The following is a 24,018-nucleotide window of genomic DNA, read 5'->3' as shown; positions in this document are numbered from 1 at the left end:
ACTAAGGATTGGAGCAATATTCCAGATATGGTGAGCTTCATGAATTAGAGACCAAGTTTTGGGTGAACCATGATTAGGGAATCATTGGACAAGAGTTGTCCACTCATCGATTGATCCATCACCAATAACTGTTAGGTGAGGTGGTGAGCCAGTCGGTGAGACCGCACCACCCACTAGAAATCACTAATCATGGAGATTTTCACATCTCTACCTAGGGAGTGTAGGGATTTGAGAAAATAGTGAGAGCTTAATTTGTTTAAAAATAAAATATCTAAATAAATTGGTTAAGTCTAATTATAAAATCTAACTAGAAACTTTTGACTCTCTACAGGAAACACATCTGCGTCCAAGCTCCTGACCACAATACAAACACCCACAGATTGACTGGATCCAATTTCAAAGACTGGTTGAGGAACTACAGAATTATTCTAGATTTTGAAAAACTGACTCATGTCTTGGACCAGGACCCACCTGCCATGCCAGCACGTCCGACTGCTGAACAGAGAGCGTCTCTAAAAAAGTGGACGGATGAAGATAACAAAGTCAAGTACTACATGTTGGGTGCAATATCTGATGACTTGCAGCGCCAGCATGAGAATATTATGACTATCCGCCAAATGTTGGCTCACCTACAAGAGTTGTTTGGTGAACAAAGTCACGCAGCCAAGTATCAAGTCTGTCAAAGATTTTTTAAGACTAAAATACATGATGGACAGTCAGTCCAAGATCATTGTTTGACAATGATCAAGGACCTTAAGGAGCTTGAGAAGCTCGATATCATCTTAGACAAAGATTTTTAAATTGATGTGATCCTTCAGTCTTTGTCCGATGCATATGGTCAATTCATCATGAACTTCCATATGCATAAGATGCAGTGTACCTTGACTGAGTTAATGAACATGTTGGTTACGGCTGAGCTTTCTTTAAAGAGTTCAAAAGGCTCAGTCCTTACTATGGAGCGGACTACTTCCAAGAGAAAGTCTTTTGGGAAGAAGAAAAAGTCTGTGAAGAAGCAGAAGGCGGATGGGAAGAAGAAGAAGAAGGAACCAAAGAAGAAGCCTGCTGAAAAAGAAAAATATTTTCACTGCAATTCAAATGGCCATTGGAAATAGAACTGTCCTCAGTACCTGGCCATCCTGAAGAACAAGAAGGATGGTCCTTTTGGAGGTATGCTCGTTATAGATTCTATTCTTATGGTTTCCTCTGCATCCAGTTGGGTACTTGGCTCTGGTTCTAGTGCTCATTTGTGCACTTCTATGCAGGATCTTGAGGAGTGCAAGAGGCTGAGGGATGGGGATATTATCCTATACATCAAGAATGGAGCAAGAGTTGCTGCTGTGGCCGTGGGAACCTATCCTCTGAGATTATCGTTAGGATTAGATTTAGTTCTTAGAGACTGTTATTATGTGCCTGCAGCAAGCAGGAATTTGATTTCTGTTTCATGTTTAGCACAAGAAGGCTATGTGATTAGCTTTCATAAGGATCATTGTAAAATATTTTATGAAAATAATAAAGTTGCAAATAATTTTCTTATCAATGGTCTCTATCAGCTACATATTGATATATAGGAATTAAAAGGCCTAGAGATAGTCTAAATGATAGGTATCTATGGCACCTAAGGCTAGGTCATATAGTGGAAGACAAGGTTAACAAATTAGAGAAATTCGGACTATTGAGTCCGTTGACTTCCGAGTCATATCCTGTTTGTGAATCATACCTTCAAGGCAAAATGACCAAGCTCCTTTTTATGGGATATGGGGAAAGGGCCACAGACCTACTTGTCCTAGTACATACAGATGTGTGCGGCCCATTTGATGTGCCGGCTAGAGGCAACTATGTCTACTTCATTACCTTCACCAATGATATGTCTAGGTACGGGTATGTGTTTCTAATGAAACACAAGTCTGAAGCCTTTGAAAAGTTCAAAGAATTCAGACATGAGGTAGAAAAACAAACAGAAAAGCCCATTAAGGTTCTTCGATCAGATCGAGGAGGTGAATAACTTAATCGGGAGTTCTTAGACTATCTTAAGGACAATGGCATAGTCTCTCAATGGACTCCATCTGGAACGCCACAACTCAATGGGGTTTCAGAATGGAGGAATCGAACCCTATTAGATATGGTCCGTTCCATGATGAGCTTCACGGACCTCCCTGAGTTTTTTTGGGGACATTGTCTCATGACAGCAATATATGTATTGAATAGGGCTCCCTCTAAAATCGTTCCTACCATACCATATGAGATATGGCATGGTAAGAAGCCAAGTCTGAGTCATCTCAGAATTTGGGGTTGTCTGGCTCACGTCAAGAGACAGCAGGCGGACAAGTTAGAGTTTAGGTCTTTTAGAGCTCGATTCATAGGATATCCTAAAGAGTCATTAGGATACTATTTCTATATTCCAGAAGATCACAATGTGATTATGAATCGACATGCTATTTTTCTTGAAAAATAGTTTATTCAAGATGGTGGCATCGGAAGAATAATTAAGCTCAAGGAGAATGTTTTCCAAGAGCAATGAGCTAAAGAACCTGAGGAACCAAATCAATTAGAACCAGTCCTAACACAATCTCTTCTACCTTGTAGATCGACTAAGATTTTCCATCCTCCTGAAAGGTACTTAAGTACTATACAAGAGAAAGTAGAGAAAATATTCCTCACGGGAAATGGGACTTATGGTGATGACCCCAAGACCTATGATGAGGCGATATCAGATATCAACTTCAAGAAATGGTTAGAGGCAATGAGATCAGAAATTGACTCGATGCACTCAAATCAAGTCTGGACCTTGGTAAATCCACCTGAAGGTATTGTACCTATTAGGTATAAATGGATCTTCAAGAGAAAGATAGGTGCAGATGGGAATGTGGAGACATTCAAGGCTAGGCTCATAATGAAAGGTTATAGTTAGCACAAAGGCATTGACTATCAGGATACCTTTTCGTCCGTAGCCATGCTAAAATCCATCCACACATTGCTTGCTGTTGCAGCCTATTTTGATTATGAAATATTGCAGATGGATGTAAAAATGACATTCTTAAATGGATATCTTGAGGAAGATATCTATATGGAACAGCCACTTGGTTTCACATCCAGTGATGATGATCACAAGGTCTGCAAGCTGCAAAGGTCTATTTATGGACTTAAGCAAGCATCTCGAAGCTGAAATACTCATTTCAATGATGTGATCAAAATGTTTGATTTTATCAAGAACGAGGAGGAACCATGTGTATTCAAGAAGGTCAGTGGGTGGCAATTGTCTTCCTCGTATTATACGTTGATGACATCCTCCTAATTGAAAATGATATTTTCATGTTGACTTCAATCAAAATATGATTGTCTAAGGAGTTCTCTATGAAAGATCTAGGAGAGGCATCCTTTATACTAGGTATTAAGGTCTATAGAGATAGACCAAATAGGATGCTGGGACTTTCACAGAAGATGTACATAGAGGAGGTGCTAAAAAGGTTTAGCATGAAAAACATCAAAAGAGGTTTAGTACCATTTAGACATGGCATTCATCTCTCCAAGAAGATGTGCCCTAGCACACCTGAGGAGATTGAACGCATGAGCAAGATCCCTTATGCTTCGGCAATAGGAAGCCTCATGTATGCCATGCTATGTACACGACCTGATATAGCCCATGCTATGAGTGTCACAAGTAGATATCAGTCGAATCCAGACGAAGAGCACTGGACTTCTGTGAAATGTATCCTTAAGTACTTGAGAAGGACTAAGGATATGTTTCTAGTCTTTGAGAATGGAGAACTCCAGGTTTAGGGATTTACAGACTCAGACTTTATGTCTGATATAGATGATCGAAAGTCAACATCTGAAAGTCTATTCATTTGCAATGATGGTGCAGTTAGCTGGAAGAGTTCCAAGCAGACGGTGATTGCTGATTCCACCATGGAGGTAGAGTATATTGCTGCATCGGAAGCTGCGAAGGAGGTATTCTGGTATAAGAAGTTTGCCGCAGAGCTTGGAGTGATGTCATCGGATGCCATCCCTCTTTACTGCGACAATAATGGCACCATAGCCCTAGCTAAGAAGCCAAGGTCTCACCAGAAGTCCAAGCATATCGAGCGGTGATTCCATCTGATCTGTGATTACCTCGAAAAGGGTTATGTCGAGGTTAAGAGAGTCGCCTCCACAGATAATGTGGCAGACCCACTGACAAAGCCATTAGGTCAGCAGAAGATCGAAGCCCACCTTGAGAGGATGGGACTTAGATATGTAGCCAATTGGCATTAGATCAAGTGGGAGTTTGTTAGATGTGTGCCCTAGATGCCAGATTGACTGACATATTCCTGTACAAATATAAGGACAAATTTATAATTTTGACTATAAATAAATAAAAAAATTATTCTACTATCACATTGTGTACATTATGTCTGTGATACATCCTTTGAGTTAGTAAGAATGTTAATTCATATTTTCAAAAGTTAAAAATTTAAGGCATGAATTTACATAACTAACTCATAAACATCTCCTGACCATAGGATCATCATGAGGATGGTGATCGATCCGGAAGATTGGTATACGATCGATTTCTTAGGATAGATGTATCTTAAGTCTACGGTGTGGAGACACCGGAGCTAGAGTATAGGTATTCGTTGAGAACGAGAGTATTGAGCGTGACCACCTTGAGCAGTCATAAGGAAGTCTACCTTCTTGTCGATGACTAGCTCGATGCTACAGCTGTGTGTCTAGTTCTTTTACCTGAGGTGCATCGATAGTTTATCTTTAGTGTGTTATAGTTTGACTACACCATAACTCGGTCTCCTAGCCAGTCGGAATCCTGAGGTGTATGTTGGCTGTAGCATATTCATTGTAGGAACCAGATTGCACCAAGATGGGATCTATCAACCTCAGTAGATGAGAGGAGTAGTCCTATGATGATCAAAAGATTGAGTCCTTAAGCCCATGGCCAGGGCAGAGTGAAATAATAGAAAAGAGTTTTCCATTGAGGTTTCATATCAGACTCGGATCGATCGATTGATTCATATGACTGATGTTGGGTTTGATGAGTTCACCTTAACCTTAATTCAGTCGGAACTCATAATAGAGGAACTCAATCACATAGGTAGCTGCACCGAGAGGTTTGTCTTCATTTTTGATGTGTTGCCACCATATACTACTAGGTGTCACTGATAGATTTTGGGAGCAATTAGAATGATATTGATGATCGATCATTTTAATTGTCTGAATCAGAAGAGTTCTGGTCCATCGAAAGAAGTTTCGATGATGTCGATGATGAGATCACGACATGTCTCATTACCATACAAAAATGAACCTAACTAGATCACACAAACAAGAGTTAGGATCTGGATGTCATCTATTGAGCTAGCCCAGTTCGATTGATTTGGATTAGATCCAATTAGGTTCAAGGAAATCGTGCTAGCACACGATTGAGCCTAACTTTTTTCTCGTGCAATCTTTTTCATCTCGATTGAGCCAAATGTGATTTGACTCACTCAGAGAATCTTGAGAAGGTTTTTCTCAGTCTGACTGGAGCCAGTTCAGCTTAAAAAAGTTATCTTAATTCATGAGATGAATTTAAGACAACACCTGCCAATTTCTATCACCTGTCATTTTCATTTTAGGACATCGATCAAACGTTGACTTATGGATCTTAAACTGAAGGCCACTTGGCAAGAGGTCATTGGAGAGTTTTTGTGGAGTGTCCACCTACTAAATTAGGCCTCAAAGTGGGTGCCAAGATCAGATTGGGTGTGCACCCCAAGTGGATAAGGATAGAGTCCCATGAGATGAGGACACTATGCCTTGATCGACTCAAACTGTTGGGTGCCAATCTCATAGTGCTTATCCAGTGTTGGCACCAACAGTAAGAGGTTTTAGTGGAGTTCTTATCTGATATGATCAGATAATATCACTCCACCAATCAAAATTTTTTCAAAATTAATTAAAATTTTTTGATTGGTTGAATGATGTGGCACTGCATGGCGCAACAGGGTCTATTTAAACCCTGTCTGTGCCTAGGGTTTTGTGAATCTACTCAATCCCCAGCAAAAGCCTGATATCCCTCTACTTCTCTACATCTCCTCTAGTTCTCTCTCTCCCCTCTTCACGTCTAAGAAGTTGGGTATCCATCTGGTGCTTGTCTAAGGCGTGGTGGCTCCCTGATCAGAAGGCTGTAGGGATTTGTCGAGAAGCTGCTGCTCCAACTTCAAAAGATCTTTTGAAGATCTTCCAGATCAGATCCAGATCTAATTTTTGGAGCAAAAATTTACAAGGAGAAGACAATCCATATCTTTCTCAAGTGGATACCGGTAGAGGCCAGGTGATTGCGTAGCTATTTTTGAACCTCGGGCATTGCTGCGATCATCTATAGGATAATCTAGTTACCCTAGAAGTATTTATCTAATCCTCAAGTTTTAGATTTAATTTTAGATTAAATATTAGATAATAAAAATTAAATCTAATAGATGTTAGATCTGAAATAAAGTAGAATTATTATTTTTTAAATATTCCGTCCCAGATTCCATTAGATTTGGAAGATCCTACAAGGAAAAAGATGATTTTTCCTTCAGACACTACAAGGGCCTTCATTCAAACTTGATCAATAGAGTATGTCAAGATCTTAGTGAGCTTGTTGTACTATCCATAAGACTTACTATAGAAATTGATATGATGTTGACTAAGTGCAAATTGATGCTTATGGCATATTTGAATAGTATTGCTTTATTGTGCTATCCACAAGGGCAGCATTATTTAATTATGACCATATGGGATTGAAAGGTTAACTTAACTAGAACACTATAGTTTGTTGTGCTATCCACAAGACTATAAGTGATCTAGAGGCAAGAGAAAAAAATATTGAGAATTGTATGAGATACAATTGATAAAGAGTTTCCTACTCTTGAACTCATGAATACTTATTGTGCTATCCATTAGGTGTTTGTGAGGAATAGGGATCTCAATTCTACTAAAAAACATAAGGATGTTTTACATTTTTCATACTTGAGGATTATAAAATTTGTTAAAATAGTGAGAGACACAATTAGATAAAAGTTCTAATCTAGTTGTGCATGTCATCATGAGTTATCCGTTTATATTGTATTCTTGTCATTGTAGATTAATTACACATATGGCATCCTCACTATCACTAAGAGGTATACTAGATACTAACAAATTGATTGGACCAAACTATGTAGACTGGTTAAGAAATCTAAGAATTATTCTCACTTAAGAGAAAATCTCCTACATACTGGATACACCTGCACCCGATACGATCGGAGAAAATTCATCAAAAGAGGAAAGGGCCACATATAAGATGTAAAAGAATGACAGTGTGACTGTCAAATGCATCATACTTTCCTTGATGAACAATGAGCTTCAGAGGCAGCATGAGGACATAGATATTCCTTCTATACTCCTTAATCTTAAGGAGTTATATGGGGAACAAAGTCAAACTACTAGATATGAGATATCTAAGCAGTTATTCTATATCCACATGACTGAAGGCACATTTGTGCAAACTCATATCCTAAAGATGATTGATTTGATCACTCGTTTGGGATAATTGAATTTTTTCATGGATAGTGAACCAGGTCAAAATTTGATCTTACAGTCTCTCCCTGACTCCTCTCAATTTGTCATAAACTATCAGATGAACAAACTGAATATTAGCTTGCCTGAATTGCTGAACATGCTGAAAACAGTAGAGAGTCATTTCAAAGGTGAAAAGGCTCCAATTCTTTTTATCGATAAGATCAACAAGAAGAAAGGCAAGAAGGGTTCTAAGAAAAAATTAAACCCTAAGGCTGGCATCTCCAAGAAGGCAGCAAACAAGGTCTCCGTCAAAGGTATTTGCTATCAATGTGGCAAGGAGAGACACTGGAAGAGGAATTACAATAAATATCTTGCAATTGTGGAACAAGCAAATATTACTAAAGGTTTGTATATGATATAAACTAACTTATCATTAAGTACTTAAATTTTAGACTTTTGAGTATTGGATGCTGCCTATGGCTCGCACCTTTGCAAATTATTGTAGGGTCTGCAAAAAATAAAGAGTCTGAATAAAGGTGACTTCAAGCTGTTCGGTGCTAATGGAGAGTCCATTCAAGCTGAAGCCGTGGGAACCAAAATTTTGAAGTCATCTTCGGACAAAGTTTTGAAACTGAAGATCTGTTATTATTTTACTAAAATTATTAAAAATATTATTTCTGTACCCTTATTATTAGAATAAGATTTTAAAATAAAAGCAAAAAATAATAATTATTCTATATATATTTTTTAACAAATTTTATGAAAATACTTATATTAATAATGGTCTTCTATTTCTATCATTTAATGATAATGTACTTTATATTGATAATATGAAGAAAAGAAAGAGAGAGGATGTGAATGTCACATATCTTGGGCACTGCTGACTTGGTTATATAAATGAGTCAAGAATTAACAAGTTGTACAAAGATAAATTTTTTGATCCTTATGATTTTGAATCATATAGAACTTGTGAATCTTATCTCATGGATAAAATGATCAAGACTCTATTTACTAGATATGGAGAAAGGATGAATAACATTTTGGACCTTATACATACTGATGTTTATGGTCCAATATCGACTCAAGCTAGAGATGGATACTCTTACTTCATCATATTTACTGATGACATATCTAGATTTGGATATGTATATTTAATAAAATATAAATCTAAAATATTTGATAAATTTAAAGAGTATCAAAGAATGGTTGAGAAATAAACTGATAAAAGTATTAAAGCTCTTCGATCTGATCGAGGAGGAGAGTACTTAACTAGAGAGTTCTTTGATCATTTAAAATAAAATGGTATACTCTCTCAGTGGATACCTCTTTACACTCCACAATTAAATAAAATTGCAGAAAGGAAGAATCATACCTTATTAGATGTGGTGCTATCCATGATGTGTTTCACGGATCTTCCGATCTCCTTTTGGGGATATGCTCTCGAGGTCGTAGCATATGTTTTGAACAAAATGCCATCCAAATCTGTCTCTAACAGTCCATATAACATATGGAAAAGAAAGAGATCTAGTCTGAAACATCTTAAGGTTTGGGGTTACCCTACTTATGTGAAAAATATTGATGACATAAGTTTAGTGCTAGATCAAAAAAATACAGGTTTGTGAGTTATCCCAAGGAGAGTATAAGATACTACTTCTATCATCCTACCCAACAAAAGATATTTGTTGGTAGACATGCCGTTTCTTGGAGAAAGAGTTTATCCAAGAAGGGGGCAGTGGGAGGTCTGTTAAACTTAAGAAAGTTCAAAATCTACAACCAATCTAGGATTCACAAGCTGATTCTCAACTAGATGTACCCATTATTGAGACATAGCCACTACATACACCTCCTCTCCAATGATCAAGTAGAGTTCGTAATGTTCCACTCAGGTATGGGTTTATCATTGAGAATGACAACACATCCCACATCATGGAGAATGATGATCCCATGACCTATTCAGAAGCTGTCATGAGTAGTGACTCTAACAAATGGCTTAATGCCATGAAATCTGAAATGGACTCTATCAATACCAACCAAATTTGGACTTTGGTTGATGCGCTTGAGAGTGTGGCCCCAATAGGCTGCAAATGGGTCTTCAAGAGGAAGATAGGAGTAGATGGCCAGGTAGAGACCTATAAGGCAGGCTGGTGGCAAAAGGTTTCAGATAAAAATAAGGTGTTAATTATGAAAAAACTTTTTCACTGATAGCCATGCTCAAGTCTATTCGGATTATACTTGCTATTGCTGCATACCATGACTATAAGATCTAGCAGATGGATGTCAAGACTACCTTCCTTAATGAAAACTTTGAGGAAAAAGTCTATATGACTTAGCCAGAGAGATTTATCTCTAGTCGGAGAGCAAATCAGATATGCAAGCTGAATGGATCCATTTATAGATTAAAACAAGCATCGAGGAGTAGGAACATCCATTTTGATGAGACAGTCTTTGGCTTTATCAAAAATATGGATGAACCTTGTATGTACAGAAAGACTAGTGGAAGTGCTATTATCTTCTTATTCTTGTATATGGATGACATACTGCTCATTAAAAATGATATCTCAATGTTGCAATCGATCAAGACATGGCTATCCTAAAAGATTTTCATGAAAGACTTGGATGAAGCATTCTATATGTTGATATAAAGATCTATAGGGATAGATCAAAATGAATGCTTGGTTTGTCCCAGTCTAGGTACATAGACCTTGTGTTGAAGAGGTTCAACTTGGAGGAAACTAAAAGAGGTTACTTGCCCATGGGTCATGGCATACAACTCTCTAAGAAGATGTCTCCTAAGACACCTGAAGAGAGAAATAGAATGAGTTCTATTTCTTATGCTTCAGCTGTAGGATCAATAATATATGCTATGTTATATACCAAACCTAATGTGGCTTATGCCTTGGGCATTGTAAGCAGATTTTAGATTGATCTCACAGAGGATTATTGGAAAGCTGTGAAAAATATACTCAAATCTTGAGAAGGACTAGAGATATTTTTCTCATATATGGAGGATTTGATTTAAACTAGAAGGTTATAATGATTTTAGTTTTCAATCTGATCCGGATGATAGCAAATCAATATTTGGTTATGTGTTCACCCTGTATGGTGGGGTAGTAAGTTGGAAGAGTTTCAAATAGCAAACTGTTACTGACTCAGTCATTGAGGCTGAGTATATTGCTGCTAGTGAGGCTACTAAGGAGGCCGTCTGGATGAAGAAATTTATTTTAGAATTGGGTGTGCTTCCAGGGATTGAACAACTAGTGCCCCTTTATTATGATAATACTAGGACAGCTGCTTAAGCAAAGGAATTGAGGTCTCATCATAAATTCAAGCACATCCTAAGATGGTTCCACCTCGTTCAGGAGATAGTCGAAAGACACGATGTGATCGTGAAGTGAGTTGATACCAAGAACAATATAGTGGATCCGTTCACTAAGGCCATGTCATTGGAGCAGTTTGACTATCATCTTGATTGCATGGGCATCAAATATAGGGGCAATTGACTTTAGTGCAAGTGGGAGGTTGAAAGAATAATATCCTATAAGCCAATCGCATATGGGATACGATCGAATATTTTCTATAATTTATCTTCTAAACTCATATAATTGATATTATTTTTAATAAAATAAGTATTTTCGATTCATTATATGCAGTATCTTATTATTATTTTTAAGATTATAATGAACCCCATAAGTCTGGACAATGATTTTAAAATTATGATGACATCATGCCAGTGAGACCTAAATCCTTAATAGCCATGACTTAAAATATTTTTCATCATTGGTTCATTGAGTCAGGAATCAATGATATTAGTAAGACTGGCATGTCTTATGTATGCTCAGAGATGAGGATGGTTTATCTCACAACCACTTGTATGGTGATACTAATATAAAGATATGGGTGCTCATTAGAGAATAAGTTTACTTAATAGACCTATGAGAGAATATTTGATGGAATCTTATTTACATGTCAACTGATAGTTCTCTAGTAGGAGTTTTGTAAGTGATTCTTTGATTTGAGATCGCCATGGTACCTTGTGTACATAAATTCATATTTTGATTCACTTCCTAACTTGGTTCTCTGATCTTTGTATAGGGTGTTCTAAATATGATGAAGTGTGTATGGAGGTTGTGAATGATCAATAAGGGATCAGTCACTCCTAATAAGGGGAGCGAACATCCTATTGATTTCATAGGTCGATGATTTTGGAAGTCTTTGGCCCAAGCAGGATGATAATTAGAAAAAAAATTCTAATATATCATCAACTGAATCATCATTTTTTGATCGAGATACGTACAGAGAAGCAATTGAGTTTGACATGATTCCATATTCACAACTCATCTGGGATGTTGTTTGACTGAAGAATTGAATTACATGGTAACTTGTCACTGATGAGTATTTTAGTAATTTTTTATCAAAATTTTTAATTTTTTGGATAGTTACGACATATTGCTAGATGTCAATCTTGACTTGTAGACTCATCAAAATTAAAAAAAATTAATTTAAAAATTAATTAGAAAGAGTCCTAGTTAATTGAGACTCTTGAGCTAACCTAGTCTGATCGGATTAGGGTTACATCAAGAGTCTGTATCCACTGCTGGTTAGATTTGAAATCTAATGGATCACACACTTTAAGATTTAATCTTTATTTAATTTAATTAAGATTTAATATAAATTTTAAGGGTCAATTTGATATGCCAGCACATTATATTAACCTAAGTTCCTAAATAGGTTCAGTTCAAAGCGTTTGAGCTAAACTAGACCAGTTGCTTTTGACCTAATGGGATTGGGTCTAATTTAATTTAATTCTTATCCAACTTGGAAGTATTTCAAGTATGAAAGGAGTCTTCTACACCCACCAGGTCTCATGCCAAAAAATTTAATTGCATCCCATCTTAATTTGCATTGAGATATGAAGAGTCCTTCTTAAAGAAGACTCTTATCTTATCTTTTCATTTCTCATCTAGAACCTTAATTATTACAAGCCAATTTATTTTGAGAAATTTATGGAGCATAGAAGAGAAGGAGTCATTCTATGTAAAATCTCTTTTGTGCCAAAATAAATCACAAAGATTTATTTCTCCTTATGAGAACTTGGAGCGCTAAGAGTTGGCGCCCCTTGGTCCTTCCTCACGTCCCTTCTTAGCCTATATATATGGGGTGTCCCATATGGGCTAAGGGCTGGATTTTGGATGAAAATTAGAACTAATTGGTGTGTAAAAAAGAAGAAAAAAATTGAAAAAAATCTGAGAAAAAGAGAAAGAAAAATTGAGAGGGAAAATTTGTAAGAATGGTGGTGAAAGAATTAGCAAGTGTTGCTAGTTAGCCCTAGGGTTTGATTTTCCATGTGTTGGAGCCCAAAATCAAATTCTAGGTTGTAAGACTTCTGAAGAATATTCTCTTGACATGATTCTAGTGGTAAAATCAAAGATAACTGGGCTTTGATGTGATCGTACTTTGAGTTCAAAGCCAATAGTATTCTTGTGAAGAGAAGGACCTTGGCCAACTTTTGTGTGGATCACCATTGAAGGACTTCTATTTTAGAGTCTCATAGAGATCACCATCATACCATACTACTCATTAGAGGAAGTATAAACTTTTATCTCTTTGCGTGCTTGTTTTTATTTTGTTCGACATCTACAAGGTGATTCTAGGGTTTGGATTTCGGTTCAATAGTTTTAATTGTTAAAGCTATTAATATATTTATTTTAAAAATTTTAAAATTTAATTTTCACTGCATGATTGGAACCCAACAATGATTCCCCATGACCTAATTAATTAGGAGTCCTAATTCAAATATGATTTAAATTTTTTCACCCCTTATCATATGAGGAATCCTAATGGAGATCGGATTGGCACCTAACTTGACGCCCCCATGCACCCACACCTACACCCAAGAGGAGGGGCGGCATAACCAATGCCCCCACCCTCTCTTGGTCGGCCATGAGGAGAGAGTCCCAATAATTCTAGACTCTAGGGATCCAATCCAATTTTGGGTTAAATCGAATCCAATTCAAATCTGATTCGAATCAATTTTGAATAGGTTGTCAATCCCAAACTGTTTAGAATTTAGGACCATGTCAAACTTGAATTTTCAACCTAATTAAGTCTATTAAGTTAGATCTAATCTAAAACTTAAATTTAATCTCTCATGGACTCTTTGAATTATAGATCAAATCTTGTTCATCCTCAAAATTGAACCTAAACCTCATGTCTAGTGCTAGCTAGACTGTTGCCCAAGGTTGGCTACCCAAGAGAGGGATGAATTTGGTATTTAAAATTTAAGCTTTAATTATGTTGAATTTACTACAAGGTGCTTAGTGAAATAAATTAAAACATGAATAATGAATAAAAATAATGAAGAAAAGATCACACAATCATAAATACAATGCTTTTATAGTGGCTTGGCATCGAACTCGACACCTACGTCCACTCCCCAAGTAAACCACTTGGAAATTCAATTATAATCACTCAATTGATTATAATTCAATTATTTTCTTTGGATTCACAATCCAATCTGATTGGTTTTGACCTAGGCTCACCAATCACAACCTTTACAACGATTGTTTTTCTGGGCTAACAATCAACCACGATTGGTTTTTCCTTAAGTCACCAATCAAACCAATACGATGTCCAACTCAAGGCTTGAACTAATCCAAGTTTTTCACCTCAAGAAATTTGAAAGAAAACAAAATACAATCACAATGAATATAAAATTAAAAGAGTTTAGAAATAAAAACTCTATGAAGCCCAAGAAAAGAATTTTGAGTTGAATGCTTGTTGGCTTAATTCTTCTCCTTGAATGCTTGAGAGAAATTGATGGAGCTCTTTAATACTTGTGCCTTGACTTCTCTCACTTTTAGGATGATTGGAAGGATAAAATATTCTCTAAAAAACCCTTCTCTCACTTCATAAATTGGCTCACACAATGAATGAACTGAAGTAGACTTGAATACTCTTCAATAAGTATTTCAAAAATTGTATTCAAAGCTCATAAGTGTTTTGTTTATATTCCAAGGCTTTCCCACCATTCAAAAGCATTTGGAGAGGCTTCATTTAATGTCCTAGCCATTGAAAATACAAAACTAGCCATTGAAAATAGGATGGGATTGAAAAAGTACATAATTGAAAAACTAACCCTTACCGTAACTTAGTTGACTAACTTTTTTTTGAGTCAATTAAGTACTTCACTTAGTCGACTCAAAATTTTTTTTAGTTGGCTAAGTCTCAGACAATTGACAAATGGACTCTCTATCTTTTGTTGCTTCACTGCGACTTGATCAACTAACTTTCTACTAAGTTGACTAACTCTCCTGTCTTGGTCGGCTCAATTCTGACTTGGTTAGCTAAGTGGATAATACTCGAAAATCAACCTTTTTGTCTTGCTGCTGTCCTCTGAGATGAGTTGATGAACTTCTTGACTTAGTCGACCAAGATTCTATCTTGATCGACAAAGTTAAATCTAGATCCACTAAGTCTCCTGCAACCAAAAATTTAGCTTTCTGTCACTGATAGTGAGTCGGTTCAAATATCCTCATAGTCGACTCAAATTGCGTGCCAAATGGGCTATGAAGTTTTTGATAGCCTTTCTTCTTCAGTTCATTTCTAAGCTAGACTTGCCTCATTTATTTGATTTTAATTCTCATTAACCTTCTTTTTAAGGTGTGTCTAGTCTAAAATTTTTTCATAAAATTCTTAAGTGGTGGTGCTTCATTTAATCGATGAAAATCACTTGGAACAAGGTGAGAACTTAGAATTTAAATTACACATCCTCAAAAACAATATTAGTAACATAGTCAATTATACTCAAATATTTTTGTTATCATCAGAATCAATCCAAGGATCAACAATCTCTTCTTTTTTGATGATGACAAAACCCCCTAAGTATACTTTTCTTTCAAATTTCAAATGCTTCTCTTTCAATCAAAGCATGTGTATTAAATTCATTCAAATTTTATTAAACTTCATAAACTCTCCCTGAATATGATAATTATGTTCAAATTTATTTTACATTATGTATTTACTCCATTTTATATTATGTATTTACGCCCCCTAAATGTGTGCCAATTGATCTTTGGGGTTTCAAAGTACAACTTTTCATATTTAAATAAATGAATCAATTAAAATTGCTTCAAATTATCCTCATTATGCTTTTTATTATGCTCCCCCTTTTTGTCATTAACAAAAAGGTAAATATTAGCAATTAATAGCATTACCCATAAAAATAATACATCACACATCACACATGGCACATTACACATCACCCAATACATGGCACAAGGGAGATAACACATTATGGAAGAAAAATAAAGAACTTCATTCATATATATGAAAGAGTTTAAACATAAACATATGGCCAAGATAGACATACATCAAGGATCCAAAAAAGAGCTGAAACAAGTCATCTCAATAAGCTATAAGTCATACAAAAGGAGTTTAAGCTTGAAAAGATGCATCCTAATAGGCACTACATGCGGCCTAATCTAGAGTGGGATCAGGATGGGCAAAGGAGAATAGATCCACAGTTATCGAAGAATACTATCTAGCAAGAACTCGCTCCACAGCATGCTCCATCAGTGATGGAATGCGATCAGACACCTCATCAATAACACATGCACGATCTCCTCAATCTAATCCTCCTCGAGGCAGATAGGCACTGGAGCCACTTGTCGAACTAATGGACCTATAGACCGCGACATAGGCTCTGGCACTGGCATGGGCTCTTCTTCATTATCAACTTTAATCCATTGCCCATCAATCTTTTTATAGCACATCCTCTTCAAAGATTTCTCATTATAAGTATCCTAATACTTTAATTTCTTAAAAGACTCACCCTCCATGTCTACACCAAAATCTCTAAAAATTAGGGTGAGGAACTTCTCATAAGGTAATGCAGGCTTGGCTCTCAATCTCGCTTCCTTCATTATCTTCATCATCAAGGATGAAAAATTAAATTACTCTCTCTTTAGAATATGATATAGAATCTTCACATCATTTTTAGTAAGATAGTCAAACTACCAATCCGAAGAGTGAAAATCTTGCAGACCATATTATGCAGCAGGTGATGCTCAGTAGATAGGTGCTTCCCTAAAATTTTTTTAAGCTCAAGTGCATCATCTCTACCGAATAGCAGATGCAACCCTTTAGCATGATCATCAAGCTTTTCTACCCCTACTATGGGTGCTCTTAGCAATTGATCCAATTTCTTAATAGTTAGGTTAATCCTCACACCCTTAACCTCAGTTTCAAAAAGATTGACCTTGATTTTAGCACTAGCATAGAACTCCCTCATCAAATTAGGGTATGTAGGTAGACCTAGGGTGCACAAAAACTCCCAATCTTGAAATTTAATGCACTCATCAATTTCAAACTCTTCTTTCTCCAAAAATCCAAAAATCTATTTTTCTTTCAATAGCCACAGCCCTTGAAGAAAATGGGATCAACTTTGAAGGTGCCATGTGCTGAGGGCTGAACTAGGGTGGAAGTGAACCATGCAGGAGCAAGTGAAGATGGTTGAGCTGGAGCAACTGGATGAGGAGGAGGTGGAGTGGGAGCTACTGGAGGTAGAGGAACAGCCAAAGGAGTGGAAGAAGATGAAGTAGAGATGGTTGGAGGAGGTGGTGAAATGGACTGAGAAGACTCAGGCTGATCATGGTGGTGCTTCGTCCGATGTTCGAACCTTCTCAGAGCAACCTACTTCTTTGGCACCATGAATCCAAGATCCTTCTAGAAATGTAGTGGATTAAGGTTCTAGGAGAGAGATTCTAGGATTTCTAGGGTTTAGAGGTTAGACGGCTCAAGAATGGCTTGAAAGAAATAAGAAAGGAATAGTGATGGTCCGATGAAAAATTTTATTTAAAAAATAGGATCTCTGACAACTTAGTCGACCAAGATTAAATTCGAGTCGACAAGTACTGAGTCGACTAAGTATTTCATAAAGAAAAAATTTAGTTGGCTCAGTGCGGCAAAAAATTGAACATTCAAAGTTTCAGAGCTAAAAATGATGCAACGAGACATATTTTTTTTTAATAAAATTTAAACATAGATAATTTAAGAACATTTATCACATTATAGCAATCATTTCAACACAAAAGCACATTCAATAATTTAACAATATGGATCAAATAAACCCATTTGCTTTCTTAGGGTATAAAATCTCTCTTTATTTAGAGGTTTAGTAAAAATATTTGTAATTTGATTTTTAGTTGGCACAAATTCAAGAGTTATATCATTGTTTTGCACATGATCCCTAATAAAATGATGTCTAACTTCTATATGTTTAGTTCTTGAGTAGAATATAGGATTATTGATCAAATTTAAGGTACTAATATTATCACATCGAATAGGAATATTGCTACAAGTAATGCCATAGCCTTCTAGTAGTTGTTTGGTTCATAATAGTTGAGCATAACAACTCCCAGCAATAATGTATATATCCGGCCTACTTGCAGTTAGGTAAAGTAAGGATCCAATCATATCTCGATATAGCTTGGGATCCACTACTTTTCTTTTGGATCTTGATCAAGCTTGCAGCTTGTGCTTATTGGGGTGCCACTTCCTTTAACATTCTCCATCCCAAATTTTCTTAATATCTCCTTGATGTACTTGCTTTAGTTAATAAAGATCCCTTCATTAGATTGTTTGATCTGAAGCCTGAGGAAGAAGTTGAACTCTCCCATCATGCTCATCTCAAACTCACCCTGAATGAGTCTAGTAAAGTCTCTACATAGAGCTTCATTAGTAGCACCGAATAAATGTCATCCACATACAATTGCATATCAATAAGTCATTTGATTTTTTTTTACAAATAATATTTTATTTATATTTTCTCTTTTAAAATTGTTATCTAATAAAAATTTACCTAATCTATCATACCAAGCCCTAGGTACTTGTTTTAGATCATATAATACTTTCTTAAGTTTATAAACATGATTAGGCATTTCTTAATTTTTAAAATCTGGAGGTTGTTCCATATAAACTTCCTCCTCAATTAATCCATTCAAGAATACACTTTTTATATCCATTTGAAAAAGTTTAAAATTTATGAAACAAGCACATGCTAAGAGCAATCTAATAGCCTCAAACTGGTGTAAAGGATTCAACAAAATCAATTCTCTCTTCTTGATTTTATCCTTGTGCAACTAATCTAGCTTTTTTCTAATTATATTACCCTTCTCATCTAGCTTATTTGTAAAAATCTATTTTGTCTCAATTACTAAGAAGTTTTTAGGTCTTTCAACTAATTCTCAAACTTTATTTCTTTTGAATTGGTTTAGTTCCTCTTGCATTGCTAATATTCAATATGGGTCCTTTTCAGCTTCTATTATATTTTTAGGTTCTAAATATGATACAAATACAAAATGATTCATACCTCTAATCTTAATACCATGAGATGCTCTAGTCTTAATACCATGAGATGGATCATCAATAATTAACTCCTTATGGTGATTGTGATCATACCTCTATTGGAAAATATTTTCTAAGGCCAATCATTTGACAATTATACTAATTATAAATGTATATGAATTGATCAATAATAAAAAATATTTGATCTTTTTCATCACAAGGTTACATCTTCTAACGAACTCCTATATTGTGATCAAGTCCTTAAGATTACTTTGATCAATAAAGGAGGATTTATTGCATAGTCTATAAACTAGTTTATGATCAAACGATATGCTATTACATGAATGATAGTGATATCAAGTGTAGATCATTGTGTGCCATATGCATTGATTATTCTCATAATCAAATACTATGGAGACACTGGTATGGCATGTAAGTGAGATATAGGAGTACATCATCACTGAACATGACCAATTGTGAAGTACTCTACTGTCAAGAATAGCTCACGAAGGGTATGGATATAAGTATCTCTCCGATCTGAGATCACCACAATGACTTACAAGCAACTCACTGTACTTTGATACTGGACAATCTAAATTTTTAATTCAATGATGGAAGATTTTTGGGTGTAGTCAAGTACTTGTTAAGTCGGTGTATGAGTCAAGATGGGATTGACCCTTCTGAGTTAGTAAGAGTTATATATCAATATATTTTAATTTAGCAAAACCTGAGCCCAGATAATCTATGTAATAGATTTGAAAGATTAAAATATAATGTGGATAATTTATACAGGGTTAACAGTCAAACCCTAGGTCATCCTTGAATATTAGGATTAAAAAAGATGAATTATACAATAACCATATGCCAGTAGGTTCTTGAATGTTGCTTTACCATCATTTGATCTATCCGGATGTTGGATCCCATTGCTAGATGGTTACATCAATTGGTTCAAAAATTTATTCCTGTGCTATCGACATAGGTTTGAACCTATAGGATCATACTCAAAAGATATTTTTGACTGATCATGTGGTTGATCAATAATTGAGAATCATTCAAGAGTTTAATCGTCAATTCGATTGATGGTTAACCTTATGCAAAAGTTGTAATAAATTTATTCATCAAGTGTTAGTGAATTAATAAAGAATTAATTAATAATTAAATTACTGATTAATTTAATTTGATTAAGTGCAAAGAATTAGATAAAATCTAATTAAATTTTATTCAATTAGATTTGACTTGATTAGGTTATGAGATGACCTAATCGCTAAGGAAGAATTATCCTTGATTTGATCAGAATTTTGGTTCAATCAATTTTTAATTTGATTAAAATTTGATTAAAATTTGATTAAATAATTATGAACCTAATTAGATTAGATTTCATCTATTTATTTGGGCTTAACCAGATGTGATTTTGTTTAGAGTCAAATAAGGAAATCAAGAGTCCATAAAATATTGGACTCTCCTTCCCATGCGCCACCATATTTTTGATGCCAGTTCTTCTTCATGCCAAAGAGAGTTTTTCATGAGTTTTTCCCATGCCAATAGCATCTGATATTACTTCTTTTTTAACACCAAATCTGGTTTGATTTTGATAAAAGAAAAGCTTTAAAATTTGATTTCAAAAATATTCCTTATCAAGAGAGTTTGTTTTCACCCAAACCACTCCACACGCCATCCCTTTTATTCCTTTCTTTTGTGCAACAAAAAAGAGGAATCTTTTGCATGAGAAATCAGATAGAGATCTGATTCACCATGAAAAAATATGAAATGGGGTATCCCATATTTTTTTGGTGGTGGAATTGGTGAGAAGGGGCGACAATATTTGGAAGAGTCCAAACATTGTTGGACTCTTCGCCCTACTTCCTTACATGCCAAATAAAAAGGAGATTTTATTCTCTTTTGTGTGTGTAAGAGAGAAGAGAAAGGGGACTTCACATGAAAGGGCTTGGGCATGGCTTTATGGCATGAAAAAAGGAGGAGAGGCTTCTCCTCCTTGGGTGAGGGAAAACCTAGAATTCTAGGGTTTGTTCCTAAGTATTTGGGAAGAGAGAAAAAGAAGAGAGAATAGTGTCTCCTCTTTATATTTCTTTCACCTCTCTATTTTCTCTAGATGTCCATCTTCAACCTTTGAAAATATTCAAGGGATTTGAAGAAAGAATCTAAATCAGTCAAGAAGATGGTCTTCGCACAAGCTAGCACTCGCGAGAAGACCAATCAAATCGAAGCTTCGAGTGGATTTTTCGTAGAGGCTGGACATGTGTGCAGCTACAAGCAACCAGCAAAGATGCAAAGATCTTCTTTACCATATTTCTCAGTAGCAGTGATCATCGACCCATACTCAGGTATCGAGTTCTAAACTCAGATAGATGTAGATTTGATCTACTACTCATATGCATGTATGTAGATTTTATCTTCTTTTTTTTCAGATTTTATATGCAATATATCATGTCATAGATCTTAGAGTAGGTTGATTTGATGATTAGATCATATGCATATCAGGTTAATATGATTAATCTAGTTATCTTTCACTATATTTTATTTTAAAAATTTAAAATACATACATTAAATTGCCTACGATCTTCAATAGTGGATCAGAGCCTAGATTCAATATGACATGTTATATGTGCTTATTAAATTTGAAATTTAATTTTATTTAGATCTGATATATAATATCTTAGATCTAAATTTAATTAATGATAGATCGTACAAACTAAAATAAGATTATCCTGCTATAGGGTTTATCCCTTATAATGAACAGATTATCATAGTTTGTGCTGATATTTGATAAAATCTGATTTTATATCATGTATGTGATATTTATGATCTGATTTAGATATAATCTAAGATTATGATCAGATCTGATATAATTTAAATTGGATCTAAATTCAAGCATATGTGATATATGATTATATTAGATGATCTAATTAGCAAATACTTGGATTGGGTTGATCACCAAGCTATCTGATCATAGGAGCAAGAAGGGTTTAAAGGTCCTCTCTTCGCATTCAATGGAGTGCTCTTGTGGTGCCATGTGACTAAATCTCATAAAGAAGAATGCGAAAGGAAGAACTTACTTTCTGCAAAATTTGAGAACATGAAACTCTAGATTTATTGTATGTGATACAAAGTTGTATGAAATATAAAATATCTAATTTATATAATTAAAATTATTTTAATCATGAAAAAATAAAATTTAAAATAAAAAAAAATAGATATAATCTAAAAGAATGTTTATGGTTAATTTTACTTCAAAATTATGCAAGATTTTCAGATCTGAAATTCTTTGAAATGTGTTCGCACAATTATTGAGCCGACTTAGTTTGAAATTAAGTCGATCCAATTTTAGAATAAAAAATCTTTGCATAAAATTTATTATAAATTATTTATAAAATAAAAAATTAAAATTATTCAAAATCTAAACCTAAACACATGTTGAACCTACACTTAATTGAGAATTAAGTTAAACTAATTAGATCTAGAATTATGAATTAAAGATCTAATATCATTCGCATAAAATACAGATTGATGAGTTTATAGGTTAGCTTGATTAGGTCATCTTAATTGGGTTAGATCTAAAATTAGAATCGAAGAGTTAATAGATAAAGTAGAGAAATTGATTAAATCTAATCAAATATTAAATTAGATTAAATCAAAATTTCTCTAGAACCAATACAATAGTTGTACATGATTAAGTCCATGTGTTTGATTAGACCAAATGGACCTTGATTATGGCTTAATGGTCGAGCCTGAGTTTTTAGGCAAACCAAATTAAAACTGATGAACTAATTGATGTCTAAGATAAGTTTGGTATTTTGATCGCTGATTTTAATTGAGAGCAGCTTATCTGATCATTTTAATGGTATCTAAGGCAAGCTTAACATACCCTCCCAATGATCTCACTTACCTGATCAATATGGTTAATCAGCTTTTGATTAGATTGCTCATTGATTCATGCTAACTCATGCTGTATAGGTAAATCAGTGTGACTAATTTAGGTACTCCTAGATTGATTAGCTAGTCTTGAGTTCTCTTTATAACTTGGTGAAGTCAGTGGAAAGATTTATAACTAGTTGGGTAGATCAGATTAAGCTTAATTTTCTTTGATCTGACTTGGTGAAGTCAGTGAGTGAATTAAGAATAGTTAGTCAAATCTTTTTTTTAAATTAATTTTTAAATTTTTTAAATTATTAGATCCCTAAAATGAGATAGTTATGATGATAACTAAATCATAGTCTCTTATTATGTTAAATGATAATGGGTCCATTAGTATGATGATCATTGAAGGCCCAAAGATCTAGTGCTCATCTGCTATTAGAATTATCATTCATAATATGATGACTTAGTCGAGTCTATTTAGTGAGTGGTTAGGTTGGCTGACCAAAGTCGAGCCTAATCATTTGGTAGTTGGATTTCTCAGTATGATCATGTTAGTGGTTGGACCTAATCAGGGCTTAAAGAGAAGATCAAAGTCAACTGAAAAGTTACTTAGGACTAAATCAATTACTAACAATTATTTATTTAAATAATTGATTAAGAACCTACCCATAGATGTACATGGGTGAGCTAGCCAAAGTTGGGCTCGTGTGCAGTCTGTGTAGATTCTAGTACCTATTAAGGAATTAGAGTAATTCTTCGAATTGAAGGTAGAGGCTACCAATTTGACTAAAATAATGGAAGAATCTTTAGACTAAAGTCTAAATTTTTAGACTTAATCAAGTCATAAATATAGAGGCCTTGTATTTTTTTTTCAGTTATGGGTAGATGTCTGTTGCTCCATTCACTGCTTGATAGTGACTTATTTATAGAATTCAACTTTGATAGATGATATCGAAAGTTATAAATAGTTCTAGAATATGAATGGATCCTATATATGATTACGGATCTAGCACCTAATGTTTCTGCATCCAATACATATGATACGATTAAAGGTACTTATTAGAAGTGGCCAAATGATCGTATCATCGTATGGTATTTTTTAGAGCAGTGAAGAATATAAATTTAGCTATAAATTCGATGATGCTTAGTGGGAGGAAATCCTTCAAATATTGAACGAGTTGTTTTACACCTCTGAAGATGTGTCTTCAGTGGGATAATAATTCTTTGAGAAAGAAAAGAAAAAAAAGGTACAAGAGAATCATGCTTGGGCTGATGAATCCGAACTGA

This window comes from Elaeis guineensis, chromosome 10 (assembly GCF_000442705.2).
Source record: "Elaeis guineensis isolate ETL-2024a chromosome 10, EG11, whole genome shotgun sequence".
Classification (NCBI taxonomy): domain Eukaryota; kingdom Viridiplantae; phylum Streptophyta; class Magnoliopsida; order Arecales; family Arecaceae; genus Elaeis; species Elaeis guineensis.
The sequence above is the reverse complement of the archived record's forward strand: the minus strand, read 5'-3'. Positions refer to the sequence as shown.